Below are 22,925 nucleotides of genomic sequence, written 5' to 3' on the forward strand. Positions count from 1 at the left end.
AGCAAAACACCACTTGAAAAGACTTGGAACTAGAAACACCATGGCGCAGTGAGGAAAGACAAGCAGTTCACTCTCGGGGAGTGAGGTTGGTGGTAGCTGAAGTCAAGAGAGACAACGGGCAAGATGGAGAAGGGCATGTTTGCACTACTAAGGAGCTTGTTCTGTATATTCCAAGTAAAGGATTTTAATAAAGGAAGAAGCATTGTCCCAATCTGCCTCTCCAAATAATAAAGTCAGGAGACTCATCCTCTACTTAGGGTTCTAACTGTGAGAGTCTTTAACCAAAACCTATGTTTTAGTGTGATATCCGGGATTAAAATAAGGGAATCATGCTCTTTGAGCCAAAGGAAAGAATGAGATTTGGATCCATGGGAGCAGAAAGCAGATAATAGCTGATAAATTGGTTAAGTAGGAAGATGTCCTGAGTAAATATGTAGGACATTCCTTCCTTCCTCCTTTCCTCCTTTCCTCCCTCCCATCCATCCATCCATGCATCAATCTATTTTTCTATCTAATCTGTCTGTCATCTATATAGACCCATTATCTTTCTATCTACCTACCTATCTACCAGTCATCTGTCTACTCGTGGCTGGTTTTTAAATAGTCGTGTGGTATGCTGCACAGGAAAATTCAAGGAGATTACACTAGGGATGGGAAAGGCAAACATGATACAATGGTATTGGAAAAATCATTTTAACAGTAGCATGGCTTAGAAAGAGGGGAAGTTATAAATAGGAAGACCCCTTAAAAGGCTATTAAAGTATTCCAGATGAAAGATGAATGGATGAATAATGCACATTTATATGTGCAGTCATAGAGCTATTTATTGTCTGTTATCTGTTTTTTAAAGCTCTTTTTCCAAAGAGACCTTAGCCATAATGCATAAAACCTAATGCAAAGTGTTCATTGCTTCAACAAATATTTACTGATTACCTACATGTGTCACAAGCTTGGGGATTTGGCAGGGAATGAAACAGACCTGCACCCACAGCAGACATCATGAAATCATTAGGTTGTGCTTTCCCACCATGGCCCAGCCTCAGAATTCTTCTCAACTTAGACCCCTGGCAACCAATACCAATAAACCCAAACTGGCTTTTCAGATGAAGTCCATTTGTCTAACTTGGTCTCATTTCATCATTAGAATGAATTTTATAAACTTACTGATTCAGGTACTGAAAATAATAATTATGCCAGTGGCCCTAAGTCAACAAATTCATGTAGGAGCTTGAATTCTAATAAGCCCAGAAAAAACATGACTTCAGACCTGTTTTAGGTGAAAGGGTAGCAAAGGCTTGAATTGGTAACCGTGTCAGGGATGCATTAATTTAGGAGCTTGGGTTCTTTCCTATTGTGCTGCTCTCTTCTCTCAACTTGTGATGGGACTTGAACATTAGAAGTTCAAGAATGATGGTCAGGCCTAACAAAAGGCTTCTGGGAGAAGACTATCGTGTCAACACTGCTTTGATTAAAGTTTAGCTTTCTCTCACTTTGTGGAAGGAGCTGCCACATGAGTCTCTGACTTTCCTCCAAAAGCACCCTGACATGGTTGCTGAGATCTTCTTTCTTTGGCAAAACCTGAACTTAAAAAAAAAATCTTATCTTGAGTGTTCTTATCATATCATTCTCTGTGGATGGTGCTATGTGCTGGCGGCTCTGGAAGGTTTCATCCCTGTCAGGGAACGGGAAAAAATGGTTTCTGGATTTGCCTTTTGAGGCAAAGCATTTACCTGACACCTTTCATCAAAATATTGTGGCTGTCATTATATACTATACACTATCCGATTTAACACAAGTTTATAAATAATAATAAATGATAGTGCCACTTCTTAAAGAATCGAAAAGAAAGAGTATTATTCTACAACAAGGAAAGATCCATCATGTAGGGATTTTTCATGGTACGTTTTGAAAGTATACCATGTCAGCATTTTTGTAATAGGGAGTGTTTTCTGTTTGTTCTGAGACCAAAAGTAAACATTTTTAAACGTCAGGAAAGTTGAAAACCCAAATTGACTGTAGCCCCCATTAGAGAACAGATGGGTTAGAATTCACAAATTGACACATCCTACCATAAAATTTATTGTAAACAAGAAAGCAGGGAATGACATGTGTGTATGCACTTCAATAAATATCAAGCTCTAGATTTCTAGCTTGTTAAACTTAAAGATGCTTGAAGTAACACCATCTGACTCTGACTCATGCTAGCACAGTTGATGACCTGCTGTGTGAACGTGTCTCTCCCTGGCACCTCTGGCCCTGGGAAGGGAGCAGACACCACGTTCAGATTAAGTCCTAATCCTGTCTCTATAAGGAACTGGTCTCTCTGTACCTCAGCTTCTTTCCTGTGAATTATGGCCATTTATGAGCCTCAGTCTCCTACTTTCCATAAATATATGAAGATTAATTAATAAATTATCAAGCCACATCTCAACAGGGACGAAATTAGCTTTAGTAGTGATGTTAATCATTTCAGGCAGCTCTAGCCTTTTCTTAAACATAAAGTGCATTGTCAAGCAGTTTATTTATTGGATAAGATGGTGTCCATTTAAAGCATATTAGGCATTTAAAACTTCTATAGAAAGTTTAAATAATAAAAGGCTGTGATGAAACTTGCTGGTTGATGATCACATTACATTTTAAAGAATAAATAAACTAGAGGTAAAATGGGATTATGGATGAATGCTGACGGGGAGAAAAATCCCTTGATGCCAAGGTTATATTAAAGTGTATGACCTTGATAACCATTCAGTGGTAAGTGTAATAGAATACTCCCTGTTATCCATCCTCTGGTTGAGTAGTTGGTTATCTGGTTTTCACTTCAGGCTCCCAGGCCACTCATTGTGCTATCAGGTTTTAGTTGTATTTTTTTTTCCTTCCATCTGTCCTAGTGAGTTTAAAAAAAGTTCTTGGAGCAACTATTCAGGAATTGGCATGGAGGTACTTTGTTATTATGAGTAAACAAATTGATTTCTTGGACGGAGTAACATTTTCCGTTGGCTGTCTCTTTACCTCTGGGAGGGCAGATTGTTCCGTTCATTCTTAATTTAGATGGTTGGGGCCTGGTCATAGAAAAAAATATCAGACGGAATATTTAAGCCATAAGAATTGCCATAATAAGTCAACTCCAATAGCAATAACGGTGCGACCTTACATTTTGTAGTCCTTTATAATTTACAAAGTATTTGCACACATAAACATTAAACTCATCTCATTTAGAATATAATAATAGTTCCATAAGTTACTAACCTTTCATGCATCTCTGCCTTTTCTTCTGAGGAAGGACACAAATGTCTTACAATCATTCTTCTTACAAATGATGCTAGTCTGGATAACTCTAAAGGTCCAAGCTTCTAGTGTTAGTCCCTCACCCTTTTAGAAATAATTCTTGATTCCCCACAATAACCAGTGTACCTTCTGTGTTGCTGCAGGTAGCATTTAAACAGAAGCCACATTCTGCTCTGGCAGAAGATAGGTATGCTCATGACATTGAGAATGACAGTTTGCATGTTTTGAGCTCAGATATAAAATATACTCATTCGCTCTGAGAGATCATCTTCCTTAGAAAAATTGGTAGAACAGAATCCCTGTGCTATAAGAAGTCTAAAATTCTTTGACCTGTGCATTTGATGGCTCACCCTAAAATTACTGTACTGAAAATGTTCAAAATACCTAGAATTTGTGGCCAAGTTCATTGAGCTTTACTCAGCATGACTGGGGAGTACTTATCCTTTTCAAGAAGGCAATACAATTTCATGGAGATGTTTGGTATTATAATTTTAAGAATAAAGAAATCGAGCATCAAATATAAACTGGTGTATTAATTCATACTAATAAAAAGCAAACAGGAAAAATGAAAACATTACCATCCCCAGGGCAACTTATTATATTCAACATCTGTATAAGAAAGTATAATTTTAGTAGCAAAACATTTTGTTAAACCTTGGCTCAGGAAAACAGGGATTTCTTAAATTCCCTGTTCTTCATCATCATCAGTCACGAGTTATTTTGCTACTTTAAAAGTCATGGTGATTATAAAGACCAAGCAGTTAAAAATGAGACCAAGAGATAAAATGGAAAAGAAATCTCTTTTAGACTTGCCATAATAGGTGAGATTCATTCTCTCTCCATCAATTATTTTGTTTTAATTTTCACAGTGAGCCAAGGGGATATTTGCTAGCAGGCTTGGTTATTTTTCTCATGGAAATTGTAAAAGGTTAGTTTTGCACCTAGCTGCAGGTCCTAGTTCCTCTGATCCTGGTTTGCATGTAGCCCACCCTTAGATTTTCTGCTGTACCCAATTGTGATCGGAAATGCTAATTTGGAAGCTCCCAGACACAATAAGGAAACAAAAGGCAGGAATATATCTGTTAACTAAGCAGGTTATTCTTAAATTCTACTGGGGATGGATAGAAAGCCTCCGACCAGTGTGTGTCTTCCTAATGCCAGAGCTGCGACTTAACCCCTGGCTGCCCTGGACCTACCCAGGCCTCTCATTCGCAGCCATTAGACTCTGGGATGCCAAAACCCCACCCTGGATCCCTGAGGGCAGGCCCCTGCTTCAGCACACTGTGTGCCAGTAGCCAGGTGCTGTTAACCCTCAGGCAGACGCTGCCAACCCAAACTGCAGTTGCCAGGGGAAAATGCAGAGATGAGGTGGAATTCAAAAGTGCTTTTTGCCTCAAAAGCTTTTTCCTGGCACCACCCGCTTGCACACCCCCACTCCCACTGCTCCAGCGTAGCTGGCCTCTCTGTGCCTTGGACACACCAAGCTCTTCCCAGCCTAAGCCTTTTTGTTCTTGTTCCCTCTGCCAGGAATGTCCTGCCCCTTATCTCCTGCCTCATCCCTCAGCTGTCAACCGGACATCAATGCTTCAGCCTGGCCTTCCACTCCATGACCCCAACTACCTTTACTTTATTCATGACACATTGCACTGTCTGAACGAATCTCAGTTATTTCTTCATTTTTATGGTCTGTGTCCACCGCCATTCCCTTCTTCTTACCTTTACTAAAAAATAAATCTCATGAGATTAGAGGTCTTGTCTCTCTTTGTTCACCTCTGTCACCCCTCTGGTAGGAAGTGATGGACTGGTGATCGGCACTCATCATTTGGGCATGGAATGAATTAATGAATGGATTAATGAATGAATGAGATTGATCATAGTACCCTGATTCTGCCTTCGCATTTATAGGACCTGCCAGGAAAGGCCTCCTCCTACACAGGCCAGGTTCTGAGGGAATAGGTGTTTCTCTTTTCAACTATCTGCTTCAGAAGATAAACTTTTGAAACACAACTTGGCATTATTAAGTCAAAGATTGTCTCAGCTTCTCTGATAACAGCTGAGTCAGTGGGCTAATTGGGAGCAAAGAAGTAGATGTTTTCTTATTTAAATAAGCGAAATTTGAGGTGTTTAGAGGTTAACTCCCTGGCAATCTGCACCTCTCAAGTTATTTCCTACTTCCATCCAAAAACTGCCTTTTGCTGAGGCAAAACTTAGTGTTGTTTTTCAAGGCTCTTCCCCAGTTTTGGAATTCACACAGCACTTGTCTTTGCTTATTTTTGGCCACCTACTCAAGTCCCACATACTCACTATGTATGTCGACTGCTCCCTGGGCTCCCTTCTCTGTGGTCATCTTTTGCTGCTTGACCACCACGAAACTTAGTGGGCTCCGGTATGCTCTGTCCTACTTTGCTCTCCATAGTGATTATTATTATATTCGTGGGTCTCATTTATTAAAAACTTGTCATGTCCCAGGCCCTGCTCTATCTGATAACTCCTGTCTCCCAACAACAGTCCTGGTATGTAGCTGCCCTCATTATCCTAACACACCATTCCTCTTTTCATCTTGTGAATAGTGAAACCGAGGCACTGCGAAGTTGCCTGGCTCTTGGTAATAGTTTCTGAGACAGAGTTTGCCACTTGCACCATGCAGCTTGGTTCCCCATCTGCACAGGTGCAGGTGAGCTCACTGAGGGCCAGACCCAGGACCTGTCATTCTTTGCATTCCAGTGACAATTGCAATCAGTGCCTGGTGCAGAGCCTGCCCTCCACAAAGGCATGTTGATGATGACCACAAGGGGTGGGTGGCAATCCCCTCAAATATAAGATCCGGGGTCTTCACTGAGAAGGTGCAAAAGCAATCCTAGGGATTCACCGAATTTTTTTGTCAGTTGTATAGTAATTCTCCAGATATTTTGGTTACACACGTTCCTCTCCCCCAGTTCTCCCAGGATGATGGGTAGGGAAGGAGAAGAACAGATCAAAGGGTGAAGAGATTTAGTTTACTACCTTTTGAGTGACTTCTGGATACAAGGAGCTCTACCAGGTAGGGACCCCCACTGAGAACCAGAAGGGGGGCTTCCAGGGAAGAGTGAAGACTTTTATAGAGGGCCTTTATGATTGTGTGAAACCTGAGAAGTTCTCACCAGCCAGCCCCAGCAGCCCTGTTACCTAAGATGAGCATAATATCCAAACAGAGCTGATTACAGTTAGCACCACACGCTCTACATTTTTGTGTGTGTGTGCTGTATGGCTGGGGCACATTTCATTATTTTTCCATATGAGTATCCTGTTATTGCAGTGCCATTTGTTGAATTTTCATTTTGTTTGTTTGTTTTGCTTGTTTGTTAGTTTTTTGGGGAGTGCTTGGACCGGAAATTGAACCTGGGTCTCCTGCATGGCAAGCAACAATTCTACCACTGAACTACCCTTGCACCCCCTACTCTCTACATTTTGAAGTTACTGGTGTATTTGTTTAAAATGCCTTTTATAGAATGCCCCCCCCCCAAAAAAAGCCCAAGTCAATGGAAAAGCGCAAAATTTTAAAGAAAGCATTGCAATGCATATGACAGATGATGGGCTAATTTCCCTTTGAAGCAATTATTAAAAATTAAAAGCCCAATTGAAGAAAGTAGGAAAGGAATATGAATGAGCAGTTCAAAGAAAAATACAATGGCCAACAAATATGGTGTCACTGATGATGAAAGAAAAAGTAAAAAATAAGAGTATACACTCATATGCTAACCAGTTAATGCTATCCATTGATGGGGCGGAGTTGTCACATTCTTTAAATTGTGTAGCTCTGCAAAACAGTTTTGAGAGTTTTGGTTCTAGCTACACAAGGTTTACAGCTGTAACTGTAGGCAAGTATGTTGCTTTTATTATTATTACTATTTTTTTTTTAGTGAAAAGTTAGAAGTAACCTTAAAGGACACCAGTAGGTGTCTAGGTATTATGTTGTACCTATTAAATGGGATTGCTGATGGCCCTAAAGTGCAAAGAGCTACTTTATGCTAATGACGTGGAAGGAGCCTGCAAGAGCTGCCGATAACCTGAGCATGTTGAATAAAATCAAGTGCTTTCCTATAGCACATACAAGCAGCAGTGTACTGAGTCAGCATGCAGGTATATATGCTTGTATATGCATGAGCTAGGCAAGAAATGGTTTGTGGTTGGTATCTCTGGAAAGCAGAGGGAGAGAAGCCTGCATTCCATGGCTTAGTCTTTTTAACTACGTGAAACCTTTACTTATGTATTAGTTAAAACAAAGGGAAACCTAGAGTGTATTTAAAATACTTTGTTTACCAAAGGGGAATGTTTTAGTATTTTTAAAAAGTTACATCACCAGACAGTTTAGATCTCCTTATTCCATGTGGACCATTCTTCTGGCATGCTGTAAATTCCTGGTAGATAACTAAAATTTTCTTTGCGGTAGAGTATAAACACTGTATGTTTTGATAACCTCCTCCATGACTCTTACCCTGCCACTCTTCTGTATGCAGCTGGCGTGAAGGAAAGAAAACTTGCTTATTCTCTGCAATTATAACCCTTGATCATTTTTTCACAGTTTTGGGTGTTGATGATTTTGGATAACTTCTAAACTTCAATAATAGTAGGTAGAGTATTTAACTAAGTACTCCTATTCAGAAGTTATCTAAACCTCCTGGAAGTGATAGCAAGGTCTGAGTCTCCAGTGGGTTTGGGAGCCTGTGGACTTATTTTTTAAGTCCCCCGTGAGGCCTGCATTCTCCTCCATTTCATAGGGAAAATAAGGTTGTGCACAGAATACTTCCAGCTCAGTGTTTATAAAGAGCCAGAGAGCACAGTCAGTTCTGATTTAGGAAGAGAATCAACCCCTGAAGATGTGGGATATGTATAAAAACATCAAGTAAGGGTGTGTGTGCTTGGAGTGTGGAATGACTGCTGTGATCTGCGTCCCTTCTACATTTGGGGAATCAGCAGGCCTGAGGGCATGGCTGGCTCCAAGCCCTTGTCCCTGCTTCCTGCACAGGCACAACTGAATTCCACTGAGACTTGCCAACAGTCCAGATGCACCTGAGGCTGCCAGATTGAGCTGAGCCAGCAGTGCAATGAAGAGAAAGTCTCTCCTACCAGATTTTTACCCTGTCTGTGGCACCTTTCTGTTACTGAAGCCACATGGTTTCAGAGAAGAGGAGTGAGAAATTGGGAGGATGCAGAACAGAGTTTTCTCACGTTGTTTTTGTCCTCTCTAAGCAGGGACAGTGTAGTAGAGGATGTAAGTAGAGGATTGAGTGGCAGAAAAGAAATACTGTAATCAGAAAGGTATCCCAGTCCCAAAGACCATCTTGGCCAGCTGGTAAAAGAAAATCTATTTCATGCAAATATTTAAAAACAGACCTAATAGTTTTCTTATTTAAAAATCTGTTTCTCTTGAATTACTGTATCTTTTGTTGATTTCCCATATATGATTCTCTACGATGATACATTTTGCCTTTTACCTGAAAGAGAGAATGAAAAATAATGAATTGCCCTATTTAGTGTTGAAAGTTAGAGTGGGCTCCTTGCCACAGAAGCAAAAATAAATAAATGAATGAAAGTCTGCCAGAGCAACTAAGGCGAATCGGTGACTAATTCACTGTGGTCAGTGTTAGAGACGCCGGACTTTTCCCTGACGCCAACACAAACCCTGTCCCATCCTGGAAACACTCTGATTCCTCAGAGTTCAGATCTTTGTCCAGCCCAGAATCCCATCCAGCCTTGCTATGTCTCAAGGAAATGAGTGACTAGCTAACTTTTTTCAAAGTAACTGCTGCTTGAACAAGTGGGTTCAGACAGGAGGCTACAAAATTCTTCCAATTGATCGAACTTCATCATCAACACAGAAGTTGATGGTCTCTCTGCGGTAAAGCTCACAGTGGTCAGAAAGGTATGTCTGGAGAGCAGAAAGGGCAGCTGCCAGCTAGAAATTGACTGCCTAGAAACCCATCGCCTCTTTCAGAGATACCCCAGTTAGTGGATGCAGCTTTCTTGACAACTCAGCACCATGTTGGTTTCCCAGCCATCTTAATGTGCCACAGAAGCAGCCTTCTAGTACAGTGGCTTAAGGCCAGAATGCTCATGGATGGGGCCCCCTCTAACAGTTCCTATTGTTGTGATTTCCCACAGTGGGGCACTGGGACTATGCTGTGGTGGGAGGTAGGTGTAAGGGTGGGGAAGTGTCAGCTCCAGGAAGTAACATAGGCCACATGAGCTATGGCCTCCTAACCAACGAATCTCTTTCTCACCGCTCCTTTCCTGTCTACTTACTGTCACAAGATGAATCGATTACTTTCAGCTATTGGAACCCAGCAAGTTTGACTGTGAGACATCTTGGGTTTTACCCTTGCCGGTGCAGGGTAGGGTGAGGGTGGGAGGGCCATTTCTAGCATTAGGGAGACTCATGAACCAGCATGCCACCAGATTCCATTCAGAATCGGGAAATCAGTCAAAACCATTATGTGTCTCGTCTCTGCCATCCATCCTTGCTGCTCCCAGATGAGAGCACTTCCCCCATACCCTCAGTGCTGTTCTTGTCGAGTTTCCACCAGAACTCTCCTCCCAAATACCCATCCCTGTAATGATGATTTACTCCAGAGTCCTCTGAAAACCGTGTCCTACAATAAGCATCTTCCTTATAGCTACAGCCACCCCCATAGAATCCCTGCCCTACCACCTCCTGGTCATGCAGGACACTTGCCTCTTATAAAAGGTCTCTCTTGCTTTGTAATCTTGGACTTGGTGATGAGGCGAGCATTCTCCGACTCCCCATTTCTCCTCCTACTTTAAATAAAGACTTTGTCCCTGTGATGGTTTGAAGCTGTATGTACCCCAGACAAGATCATGTTCTTAAAGCTTATCCTTCCTGTGGGTGTGGACCCACTGTGCGTTGAATCTTTTGGTGAGTAGGATTTTAACTGGAAAAGTGACTTACCTCATTCAGGGTGAGTCTTAATCCTCTTACTGGAGTCCTTTATAAGAGGATAAACAACAAAGAGAAGACACAGAAAAAAGCCCCAGAAAAGCCGAAGAAGCTAAGAGAGACAGAAACTGAGGGAGGCCACACAGAAAGCAAACGGAAAACCACAGATGGAGCAGCCAGAAGCTGAAGCAGTGAAATGCAGGAGAGAAGGACCGGTAGACACTGTCATGTGCCTTCCCATGTGAAAGAGAAGTCCCGGATGGCAACCACCTTTCTTCAGGAAGAAGGTATCATCCTGTTGATACCTTGATTTGGCCATTTTCAAGGCCTGGGAACCATAAACTTGTAAGTTAATAAATACCCTTCATAAACCAACCCATTTCTATCGTGTTGCATTTCGTCAGCTTTAGCAAACTAAGCTAAAGCCTTCCCCATGGGGCTTATGCAGTCCTAGAGCTGTCTTTCCTGGATGTTGGGCCTAAACTTCTCTCCCCTTATCTTCTACCAGTCTGCGACATGAACTCTCTCCTATTGAATGTTTGCCTTCACCTGGTTTTCCTGCTTTTCCTACCGACTGGAATATTTGTCCTTTACTTTCACTTACTCAAATCCTGTCTAGCTCAGGTCTTTTACCTTTTATTCTGGTGCCTTCTGTGATAATATTCACAAGTAGGGATTTCTTCTTTAATTTTTTTCCAAGGCCGCCTTTGACATGTGATCATATATGGTACTTATGGCAGTTTGGGCTCTGGTATTACAGCTTAAGTCTTATAACATTGTTAAACTTTTAAGTGTCTGTGTCCTAAATGCCCATTTAAATTGTCAAACTCTTTTTTATCTTCTGGAAACTTTCTTTGATGTACATAGCATCCAGCCTACACTTAGCATTTAAGTGCCCGTTAAATGTTTTTTGAAGAAAGAGGTAATAAATTAATCATGAATGAATGTTTCAAGATGTTGGAGAGCCTGGCCTTCATTTGCTGCTGATTTGCTGGTACTGAACTTCCTAAGCAAATTTGCTAATCTGACCTCTTAGTTATAAGCTTTAACTTGCTGTCAGCTTTGAGAGATCTATGGTAAAGTAGTCTGAGCTCTTGAGAAGAATATGACATTTTTACCAAATGTTTAAAGTACAAAAGAAAAGTTGTAGTAAAGTCAATATAGTCCAAAGACACTACCATCTCTGTAAGTAAGGACATGTAGTGACTGTCCTTCATGAAAAGACTAATATTCTCTGGTATTGATCTCTGCAAAATGTTTCTTCTGTCTTTTCTTATACATTGGAAAATAAAAATAATTAGTTCTAGGGTTAAAAAAACTTTGAACAAGTAGGCATAGTCGCTTTTTGTTTCATGCTAGCTTGTCTTTTTGGAAGCATTAGAGAGAATGAGAGAGGTTTAGGGAAAAATACTATTATTTACACCTCACAATACAAATTGGAGCCATCATGAGATACTTTTTACTATGTGCTCAACATCCATTTGCATCACAGCACTTTTCATTTTAAGAAACCATCCCCAAAGGAGAATATTTTAAGTAAGAGGAGATTTGGGAAGATTGAAAACTGTTAAATGCAGGAGGTGTAGGGTTATGACTGCTGAACCTTTCTCTACTTTGATTTCTCTGCTCTGCGCTATCTCTATAAAGCAGTCTGTCATCCCCAGCTGCGGTGAAGCAGATTCATACATATTTACCAGCGGCAAATTATAAATGTGCAGCCCAGACAGTAGCAATGTTTTTTGTCTTTCTGCTTTCCTTCCTTCACTAATGATTCAAAACTCTTAACACATCCAGAATTCAGACACTGGTTTTGTAGCTTTCCATGTCCTTTGTACACCAATTAGGTCTTTGTGATTCAAATGGCATTTTATTTTCCAGTTTGGAAGCTTCCATGTGGATAGATTGAGATTTTCTCCATCCTGTGTCAGACTTTGATTTAATGATTTATTAAGGTAGTAGGAGAAATATTGATCTTGCTAATAGTGTCTGCCTTGCGGTCTAATGTTTTACATTTTACCCAGCTAAAAGACCACATTCCCTTTCTCATCATCTGATTGACCATAAATGCTTTGGCCTTTCCGCAGCAATTATCTCATTGACCAAAGCAGTGGGTAAAAGTCAAGTATTTATAGACTAATTAGTGAAATCAACATGTCTAAATAGAATACATAGTACGAAGAAGTGTTATACAGTAGTTCAAAATTAGCAAAATTTGGTACAAGGCACAAAAGTAAGGCCTAAGAACACAAATGGTTTAGGACAAATATGTGGTGGCTTATTTTTCTGGGATTTATATATCCCAGAAAAACATTTTCTTAATCTTGATCCATTCCTGTGGGTGTGAACTCACTATGAATAGGACGTTTTGATGAGGTTGCCTCAGGAATCAGGGTCTGAATAGGGTCTGAATCCTATTAGAGGCTTTACAGAGAAGGAAGCCAGTGAGAGCAGCCGGAAGCTGGAAGTCAGTGGAATTTGGAAGAGAAAGGAAAAGATGCTACCATGTGCATTGCCATGTAACAGAAAAGCCAAGGAGCCCCAAAAGATTGCCAGCTAACCAGAAGATACCGACCCCAGGAGGAAGCAAACCTTAGCCTCTGAAACCATGAGCCAGTAAATTCCTGTCAATCAGGAGTTTTTCTCTTTCATCCTAACTTTTTTTGTTCCTCATGAAAGCTTGGAGATATTAATGGGTTCTGAGTTTATTTCAGTATCGTTTTTTCAAGTTTAGTATCATGATACCTGTGGACAGTAATGTATTATTTGGCACTTGGACTCCTGTATGAAGACATGATTAAAATGCAATTATCATTTTATAGCATAGAAAGCACTTTGTATTTCTGAAATTGTCTTAAATCTTAAAAGTCTTAAAAGTTTCAATCATCGCCCAAGGTACAATTAACCCAATTTTGAATTTAAGAGAAACATTGCAGGTATAACAGAAAATGTATTCGACCAGGAGTTAGAAGACTGGGTTTGAGTCCCGGCTTTGTAACTGTCATTGGGTCCTTGTACTACCCACAGAAATCCTTGGAGTACCAGTTTCCTCATTTAGGAACTAGAAATACTGAAAATCATAAAACTCAAAGGAGGTAATGATTGCCAAATTACTTCATAAAATGAATAGCACTATAGAGACATAAGTCATTTTTTATCTTTTACGCGCTATGTAAGGACAAGCAAAGTGTTTCTTTAAAGATGACTTTATGGCCAAAATAAGATTGTAATTCAAACTGCTGTTAAATTAGTAACATTGTTCCCTACTTTTGACTGTGTTGTTCCTTCTGTTTAGGTATATAGCTGTATCCTCATGTACATCTTCCTGATTGCATCCTATAAACATTTTGGAGGAGATGGAAATATTCTATCCCTGGTTGACAAAGACTCTCTTTGGAAATAATAAGAATATCTCATTATTCAGAACTTATTTATGATTCTTTATATTCTCCCCAAGTAGTATTAGTGCCCTTGGAAAAATATTTTGTGCCTTCTCATAGTGTTCTAGTTCTAGAATGGGAAAAAAGAATGCTCCAATATATTCAGTATTCATATTCAGTATATTGCCTTAAGAGAACATCACTGTGCACCTAGTTTACTTCATTCTCTTCCTGTTTGTTCACTACCCTGCTCTTTCTTTAATCCTTCTATTCGTCATTATCTGCAGGAACTAACGATTTAAAAAAACAAGGGAAAATTAAACCGTATAAATGGCATGCAAAAGGGAGGAGGCAGATTTATTTGAGCCAGTTTTAAGGAAGGGGTGAGTAACTTGGAACCATTGAGCTGTGAACTTACTCTTCTGGATTCATCATCAGGACACCAAGTGTGAAATCCAGTCTGGCTTATGGGTTAGCTCTGTGTTTTGTTTTGTTTTTTAATAAAATAGTTGGGGAATAGTGGTAGTCTTCCCTTCACTGTTAACTTTCGCCATGACTTCTTCGTAGACTTCTCACTGTAGGTTTCCCCTACGTTGGGGAAACCCATAGATGCTCTAAATATAGCCATCTAAACCAAATAGTAATATATGTGTTCCATTTTGTTGCCATGTCTCGCTTTCGTGTGCCTCTCCCATCCCCGGTGCCCTCTTCAACTTTCTTTAACATGCCCAACATGTCCTTAGCTTCCGTCTCACTGCTGAAAGTCTCTATTTTGCTTCAGGAATGCTCACATACATCCTGAAATAAAACAACCTCCAAAATTACCTTCTTGGCATTAAACATAACCCTATGAAGAAAGAGAAATATGATTAAACTAATGCATAGCCAGATAGCCATAATGGATGGGGCTCAGTTTAACTCTCCCATCTTAAAACAGAGGACTTTGAGATCAGGTCAGTGTTTTTGAGTGAGTTGGACTTGCCGCTGAAGTTATGACAGCGCCAAATCCTTTATATCAGGCTTGTCTTTGTTCTACTATTTGTAGCAGACCCCACTTGTGCTTCCACTGTAGTCAGCACAATTTCAGAATAAACGAAAGGAAGAAGAATAACAGGTGAAGAGATGAAAGGACACAAGGCAGAGTATGGAGATGAGACAAAGACAGAGGGAGAGAGGGGAAGATATAGGCAGAAGAGTTGGATTATTTAACCCTTCAGGTCTCTTCTCACCCTCAGGTTCTTTATAAATGAGAGACAAAGGGAAGCAATGGGATCCGAAATGAAAGGGGCTAGGAGGGTCCTGGGAATATTCAGTTTAAACTAAAAGTGCCAAGGATAATAAATATAATATGAGCTGCTGTTTACTTCCAGAACAGAAGTTAGACCTTCATTGTGGCTTCTAGGAATTTCAAAACTCACCTGGCATGTGGCCCCCCAGGCATGGCCCTTTCAGGACATTAGAGAACATCTGCAGTGAGGTCGAAACTGTCAATGAATACCTCAGCATTTTATTTTGAAGCATTTGCCTTTTAAAGTCAGAATCCCATTAATAAGGGATCAGGAATCTTTTAGCGTGGCAAGGGCTAAATGTCCCTGCTTCTTCCTGGCAGAGGCTGGAGACGGTTTAGGCAGCCAGGCATCAGGTACAGACTGGGGCAGCCCAGCAGGACATTAAAATACAGAGAACAAAATCCAGCTCTTTATAAAGCGAATGTTTCTAAACTGCAAAGCCAGCGGGAAAGAATTAAAATATTTGTGAAGAAGACTTGGACACACTAAGCATACTATAGACGCTTCATCCAAATAGCCTCAGCTTGTCTGAGTTGCTGCTGAGGCCACAGTTGTGTTGGACCCATCCTGCCTTCCCTGGCTGAGCAAACATGGCACCACTTCAGGGGAGGGCCATAAGGAAGCCTGCTGGAGGCTGGAGCCTCTTTAGGGGCAATTGTGCCGTCCTAATACTAGGTGCAATTTAAATTGTTGTTAAAATACCAAATGGTCTTTTGCTTTGCAGTCATTGTATTATCAAATACAGTCATCAACTGTTGCAGCTTATTAAGCCCATAACTATCAAATTTGACTAAATTGCAATGTATCTTTTAAGATAAAATATATGTATACGCCTTGTCGCTTTAAAAGGTCAGCAGTTCCCTGAAGCACAAATATGCCATGTAAATTTTAAAAGATAAATAATCCACCAAACTTGATTTAATTGCTCTATTTTGAGGCCTCACTGTGGACAAATGTCAGCTATGTTCTGTTTCATGTGTATTATGCTTGGAGGAGGATTTGTGAAAGTGTTTCTTGAGGAAATAGCATCTGCAATTTTTATTTTATTTTGAAAGGCCAAATTTAGGGTTTGATGTCTTTAAAAGAATTATCTGAAGTTTCTTTAAAACAAAAGAACAACTCTTGGGTAATTAGGGTATTTGAAGGATGTTACTGGGATAAAATACAATCACCTTCGAAACAAGGGTTGTTCATAATCTAAACTCAAATGATAAATAGACATACTCTGTGATATGAATCCCTTGCCTTAATAGCATAAACTGGTGATTTAAATTACTGTTGTACCATCCCAAAAGCTTCATTGAATTGAAAGGACTGACTCTTTCTAACACAGTATAGAGTGCAATTCCATTGCTATGTGTAAGTATCCTGAAGGTATCACTTGGAATCTTTGTAAAGAGAAAGAGAATGATTGTACTCTTTTACCCACATTTCCATTGGAGTTTACTTAACCTCTTCAAGATTCAGTTTTTTCACCCATAAACAGGGCCAGTAATTTTTAACTCTCAGAATTTTTGTGGTGGTTGACTGAGGCCCTGAGCTGTAGAGTCACATCTTATCTCCAGCATGGATTAGTAGATGCATTTTATCTGTAGTCAGGTACAAGAAGAATGGAAAATTACTCTTGAAATGTCCCTGACTTTCCCACATAAAGAGCAAACATGATTCTCTGCCTACTGTGCCATCTCTTGGGAGGTTCCCATTTTCCTCCAGTACAAGCGCAAATTGCTGATGGTGAGTGGGATGGTTAGGTTCTGGTGTCAGCTTGACCAGGTGATGTGCCCAGTTGTCTGTTAGGCAAGCAATGACCTAACCTTTGCTGCCAGGATCTATCATGGCTAATTTATTAAATTGTCTGTCAGTTGATTGCAGCTATGGCTAATTGCATCTACGATCAACGGAGGGCATGCTTCTCATAAATGGCATAATCCAGTCGGTTTTATTTGATCCAGTCAGTTGAAGATTTTTTCTTCAGCCATCGAGCCTCTCTTGTAGAGTTGGTCAAGACTCTTCATCAGAGTTGCCACTTCACAGCCTGTCCTACAGATTTTGAAATCTTTCATCTCCGTGGTTGTACGAGATACCTTTATAAATCTCATATTCACAGGGATTTTCTGTTGGTTCTATTTCCCTATGAAATCCTGACTAATGCAGTGTGGAGGAAGACACCATGTTGAATGAAAACTTACAGATGGTGGGACTCCACTTGTGTATGAAATACCCAACATCATGCCTCACACAGTAGCATCAATTTCCTTTCCTTTTGGTCCTGGGCCTATAGGACCCAAGTGTAGGATTTGGTACAGCATTAAGGTCTTGATCATGAGAGTCCAACACGAGTGCGTTGTTCTGAAATCTGAGATGTTGTAACTGGGTTATTGTAGAAAAGTCTTTGTTTCATCCAATACTGAGAAGGAGCCATATGGGAATAAGGCTCAGAGCATATATGCATTTGCAAAATCTAGAGGAGTATTCCCTAGAATTGACTTAGACAGTATATTTTAGGTAATGGTAAATTTTAATGATGTTAAAAATAACATCATTTAGGAAGTCATGCACTGCTGTTCTATAGACTATTTTTACATGCAGTATCTTGGTCAAAGTGGAACAGAAAAGTTCTATTTTTGTTGTCAGAATATGAACTGGAAATTTAAATGAACTTAGAGATGAATAAAAGTTATTTTATTAGGGTTTTGGGTTAGATTAGCATTTCCTAATATATTGTTTCAAATATTTTAGCAGTTATTGTCTTACTATTCTCATCTGAATTTGGGCCTTAGTGATTAGGTTAGCATGTATTTCTCAGCTACCAAATTTCCAAATTTCTATTTACAAGATGGAGACATTAGAAATAGAAGTGTTGGGCAGGCCACGTGGCTCAGCAGGCAGAGTTCTGGCCTGCTATGCTGGAGACCTGGGTTCAATTCCCGGTGCCTGACCATGCAAAAAAAAATGTGTATATATATATATATGTGTTGCTACAGAATGTTTCATTGTGATTTTGGAATAACTACAGTGTAGCTGATAATAGAGTGGACTTATTAATACATCAAGAAAGAGAACAACTGTCTCAGTTGACAACAGTCTAATTCTGTGCATATTGACTGGTTATTTTGCAGCCATAATCGTTCTAGATGGCAAGGTAAAAATGCCTTTGAGGAGTTTACAATATTTAAGACAAACAAAACAGAGAGTTTAAACAGTGAAGTACATTCAATAATAGATGGGAGCACAGGAGTCTGGGAGGACCAGAAAGGGCCCTTAAACCTAAGGATGAGCATCTACAGAGGCAATATCTAAACTCGGTTTTCATGGGCTTTGATGAAAAGAGCAGGAAATAGGCTAATGGAGGGAATGGCATGGAGATTATATAGTAAACCTCTGTCTTGCATAGCAGTCTGCATTTCTTTTTTGGTAACAGGACCCCACTTTTTCCTTTGGGAACCATGTCTCTTAGCCCATGGATTTCAAGAGGTGTTGACATCACCCCCCAGCTGCTGGGATTGACTCCCAGGAGTGGCCAACCAGAATATTGCCTCCGCTCCCTCCAGACTGCAAGGATGGCAGGTGAACAAAGCTAGAGAAATGAGATCCAATCCTAAGACATCTGTTGAACTATGGGAAGACATTTTTTGTTTGTTTACTTTTTAAACTGAATATCTTTGTTCAAAGTGGAACAGAAAAGTTCTGTCATTTTGCCATATGATAGAACATAAATGTGGAACTTGTGATTGCCATGTTGCTTCCAGTTGGGGGTAACCTACTTAAAAGTGGAGCCGATGTAGAAGGGAACAGAAATGAGAGCTAGAGAAAGACCCTAATTTTATCATTAGAGCACCTAGATCTACCCATGCCTGAAGAAACCTTTATCCTTTGGTCTTTTCCGTTAAGTGCACCAATAAGTTCCCCTTTTTGTTTCACCCACTTTGAATTAGCATTCTGTCATTTGCGATCTTCATTAGTTCTAATGAAGGATCTTGTTTTGGAGTTGTTTCGCTTTTAAGAATTTTTGTCATTTTGACCTAAAAAGAAACTAGCAGTTTCCAAATAAGTATGTTTCTTCCTAAAGGGAAACTTCTTTCCTTTTTTCTAATCATTCAAATAATCAGAAACTCAAGCTCAGTTTTTAAACTATTGTCCTATTTCAGAGCAATGTTTTGTATGAATTATGCTTAGAGGAAAAGAGCAAACCTTTAGCTGAATTCTAGACATAGAAAGTCGTTAATTTTACATAAAATCTTCATTTTGTGTTGATATGCTGTCTAGATACCCATTGGGGAATACTTAGCTTTTTGGTCCTGAATGCCCCTGGTAATGGGGAAGTGAACCAATTTAGGTCTGCACCTGCCTTGTTTGCAGCATTGGGGTTTCTCCCTTTAAGATCACAAATTCCAGCTTTCCTGATGAGCCTCTGAGGAGATCATCTCTTGTTTAGTCTTGCTAAAGACTTTGTGAGCCCTCTGAAGAGACACACAACATGGTTTTGTAATATCATGGTTTTTTTTTTAACATGAGTGGGCATCGAACCCGGGTTTCCTGCATAGCAGGCGAGAACTCTGCCTGCTGAGCCACGACGGCCCACCCAATACCATGGTTTTGTAACATCTATTTTACCTCAAACTAGTAATTTAAAATAGTAGGTCTTCCTGAGCTGTTTGCTCACCTATTTTTTGAAATGAAAGCCTTCCCTTAGGACCTATGAGAATAAAACAAACCAGGATTGCATATATATGTATTTCTTGTCTAGTGATTACTAGGGAGTGAGCTTTCAGAAGCCTTCCCTTTGATGTCTTTATCAGTTACCTTTTTCAATCAAAGATGGCTTTTATCTTCACACATCATTAATGAATTAAAAAATAACTTTTATCTTCACACATCATTAATGAAATTTTTTAAAATTTGCTTCCCTTATACATGGATCTTGTCATTTATCTGACAGTACTTATTAAATTAATTCATTCTTTTGCAAGGCTCTCTGGCTATTTGAAACAATTTCACTTGAGGAAACCAAAGCAGGTACAGGCTTAAGAACAGTAACTTCACAAAAAGTAGTTGATTGTGTTGGGTGATGTGGTTCCTCATGGATAGAAAATTCAAACTTTGCTAAAGACTCGTATTCCCCAGTTGGTGCCTGGAGCCAGGGTAGAGCTTCAGAAATGTGAACTGTGATCCAGTTCAGAGGCTAGAGACTGAGCCAGGCTGGCTCTCTTGTGATTTGGTGGTTGGCTGGGCCAGCTTACAAACAATGAGCTTGCATGCATTTTGGAACAGTAATCTTCGATTTGTCCAAAGGGAGGTGTTGGCAATTCCTGTACTGAGAAAAGCAGTTTAGTCTTGCATGCATTACCCATGATTTCTCCCAACTGTGCAAAAGGCACTCACATCTAAGGAATCCAATCTGACAGTGTGATATGGCAAGTCCATCCTAGGGATGGTATGGAAAGGATAATTGAGATTAATTTGTATTGTTTTGACCATTTCTGGTTCCTATTTCTTGCTGTTCAGGTCATCGTAAAATATAAGAATGGTAAACGAGAAGCCTGGTAGTAGGGGTGGGTGTTGTTTTTTTAATGATATCTTTATCTAGGCATAAACAATTTGTCATAAAACTTTAATCTTGACTGAAGAAAAAATAATGAAAAAGCAGAAATTGGGGTTTGGGAGAACATGTCACTGGGCTGTCGAAATCTGCAGATGCCTACAAGGCATGGATCCTGTGATGACCAGTTTCTTGTGTCAGATTGGGTTTGGTGTCCTGTTGGTTTGGGCAAGCAAGCACTGGCCTGATTGTTACTGCGAGGATTGATTGTTACTGGGAGGGTATTTCATAGATGGATGTGCATCTGTAGTCAGTTGATTATATCTATAGCTGATTACATCTACAAGCAAGAAAGGAGATTGCCCTCAGCAATAGGGAGTCTCCTTATCCAAATCATTTGGAGGTCTTAAAAAACAGAATTGAAGATTTCAGAAGTTAAAAAAAATTTCCACCTCTACTTCAGCCACCAGCTTCCCCTGGGGAATTGAGTGTTATGTTTATCAGAGTTTCCAGCTTGCAGCCAGTCCTACAGAATTCTGGCTTGTTAGCCCCTACAGTAGGGGCCAATTTCTATAATAAATCTCTCTATGTATATCTTCTACTAGTAGGTGGTAAGCCAGGGACACCACCTTTGTTTTGATCTAGGTCTCTTCCAGTGGTTTCCCTTTGCAACTGCAAAGTCCTAGGAACTCTTTCCCACTACCAAACAAAGGTAAGATCTGGCTCTACTGCCTCTGGGACCCTTTCTTACCCATAGTTTGCCAGGCTCCAGGCCTACAGAGTTTATCTTCCAACCCACCCCGAGGCATTTGCTTCTCTACCTGAGTTGCCTTTAACCAGGACCAGAGCCTGGTGGCTTCTTCCGATTCTTCGACTTTCAGCTTGACTGCCGAATCCTCCCAGAGGCCTTCTCTAAACACTGCCGAAACTGCCTCCACTGTTTCCAGTGGCGTTCTATCCAACTACTGTGTTTTGTCTTCATCACACTTATCATTATTTAAAATGATTTTTTTAGCTGTCTATTTTCTGTCTCTTCCTACTAAGGTATGTTTTCCATGAGAACAGAGAACCTTACCCATCCCTGTGTCTTCAGCACTGGAATATGACCTGGCACAAAGTAGGGCCTCAGTATCGAACATTTGAACTTACTAGCCCTGTTCAAATGCAGATGCATTATTACATAGATACCAAACATGACGGAACAGTTCTATGGTCCCTTGCTATTATGGAGTAAATTTCAACCAGTTGATATAGCCCCTCCACCCCCAATCTCCATCACAGGTCCCTGTCCTCCAACAAGAGAGGACAGTGGAGGCTAGCAATTAGGCATATATTACCTGCTTAGAGGAAACATCTTCCTCTGAAAAATGTTTCTGATGTCAAAAAGCAGTCACTCTTTCCTCACTCCCAGGGAGCAGGCATACTTTTGCACAGCATGGACATTACATTTCAAAAATCAGCAACAAATCCCTGAAAGTTTTTCCATTTCTCCACCTGTGACCTTTGATTTTGCTTTATAAAATGGGTGTTTTGTTGCCTGGCATAAAAGCAGGTGGAGAAGTAGCCTCGGGGAAAACTCAGCATCTCCAGGTGAGCTCCCCAGGACCCCAGGTCCCAGGCTGCCACACCGTCCTGGGCCTATGCCTCTGGGCCCCCAGTAGCTCCCTCACTGAGGCTTTTCATAGAATTCCATTTCTTCCCTCCCACCCTAACTTTCCCTCCACCCCTGAGGCCTCTTCTGTGTATAAGAGAGGAAGCAGAAAGAAACTTGACAAAAAGATTATTTCTGTGAGGTCGTTTAATGGCAGAATAGACAGCAAATGCCACCCTGGGGTCAGCTGGAGAGGCGAGTTGTATAAGAATTGCATTTTCATTATTACTTTGAAGACAATAGGATAGGGGAACTCAGTAGCATCAAACACCTAGGGGTCCTTTAAAGATGACTATCCATTTACTGAAACACACATGCCCTTTTTTATGTGGAGGCAGAAATATTTTGCTTTAATAATATCTGGAATTCCTTTGAGTTGGCAAAGAAGCTCCACTGAAAGTGGTGTCGTCCTCCTCCCTTGGATACGGCTGTGTAGTCAGGAGGGAGAGGGGTTGCTGGCAAGCACAAGAGATGCTCAGAGATGTACCACCACCCCCTAAAGAGGTTACAGATTTAAAGGACAAGCAGAGGACGACAGTTTGGGAGTTTAAGGCATTTATTCATAGATGGTCACAGAAGAAAAGAAATCTTCAAAGGAAAATAAAATGCTGGCCTCTGTTCAGTATGGTCTGTCCTTGACTTGTTTCAGAGTGAAACAACTCCTCTCTTAGCAACCCATTAGAAGGTAAGCAAAAATACCACTACCTCCTCTGCCCAAGTGTTTGTACTGCTTATCTCGATGGAGGCACTTTCAGTTATTGGCTTCTTCCCAGAGCAGAGAGATGAGTTAGATTCCTGCTTGGTAGGGTGAAGCTCAGGTTGATGAATCCTGATTTTTGTTACCTTTGTA

This window comes from Tamandua tetradactyla, chromosome 4 (genome assembly GCF_023851605.1).
Source record: "Tamandua tetradactyla isolate mTamTet1 chromosome 4, mTamTet1.pri, whole genome shotgun sequence".
In the NCBI taxonomy this organism is placed as follows: Eukaryota; Metazoa; Chordata; class Mammalia; order Pilosa; family Myrmecophagidae; genus Tamandua; species Tamandua tetradactyla.